Source organism: Penaeus monodon, chromosome 31 (genome assembly GCF_015228065.2).
Source record: "Penaeus monodon isolate SGIC_2016 chromosome 31, NSTDA_Pmon_1, whole genome shotgun sequence".
Taxonomy (NCBI): domain Eukaryota; kingdom Metazoa; phylum Arthropoda; class Malacostraca; order Decapoda; family Penaeidae; genus Penaeus; species Penaeus monodon.
The window spans coordinates 23,221,863-23,222,761 of record NC_051416.1 but is presented as its reverse complement, the minus strand read 5'-3'; the positions used below and the strand labels follow the sequence as shown (position 1 = coordinate 23,222,761).

The window sequence follows — 899 nt, the reverse complement described above, 5'->3', positions numbered from 1 at the left end:
CGGGGGAGCTTTTATGATGATCTCCACACTTCTTAGATATATTCGCCATCTCAATAAGAACTGTATATGTTTTGGTCCTTTCCTTATTTAGCCTTCCGTCCTTAGATTGTCAGCCACCTTACTGCTACTAAATGTTCCAGTATTCCCATGGTTTAGTAAGGCATAAGTAAATACTGGTGATGTAGTATTCATCCATCTTTCCTATTCCCTTCTTGAATGTCCATTCAGGCCTGGTATTTCCTTTTCTTTCCTTATATCTAGCAGCTGATTGGTCTCTGTCCTTGTGCCCATTTTTTATCCTTCTCTCCTCTCTCTTCCCTTTTAAAGAATTCCTTTATATCTGTGAGCACTGCATGTGGTTCTGAATATCCTCCACTCCCACCAATGGACCAAATACTGATAGTGGCAATCTCTGATAAGTTAGTCAAGCCTGCTGAAGTGTCCTGTGTGTCCCAGTTAATGTAACCCTGTGTTATTGGTACTAATGAGGACAGTTGTATGTGTCAGTGTCATGTGTTTTTTTACTGACACTTAAGAGTAATGACTATTTTTTTTTTCATCTGATAAGACAAGCTCTTTTTTTATTGTTACTATAGGAGTCGAATCAGAAATCGAGCAACATGATAGAAGACATGATAAAAAGACTTTGTTATCTCACTTGGTAGATTAAGGTAAAGCCAGCTTAGAGGAAGGTTCAGAAATATTTTAAAAAAGAAGTCTTAACTTTGCTGCTAATATTTATTACTATTTGTTCATAGCGTATAGTATCAAGTTATTCTATTTTTTATTCCATGAAATACTCATAGGTTTGACTGGCTTTTCTTTCAAATATATGTGTGATAAACAAACTGACTTAGGCAACAAAATTAAAAGTATCTTTGTAAGTCTGACATAATAAC

General features: G+C 35.6%; 1 protein-coding gene across 1 annotated transcript in view; it reads left to right on the top strand.

Annotated features, from left to right (window-relative positions):
* Positions 1-899, top strand: part of LOC119593110 (WD repeat-containing protein 19-like) — a gene marked incomplete at its 3' end in the record, with an annotated part of 16,177 nt that overhangs the window by 14,793 nt on the left and 485 nt on the right.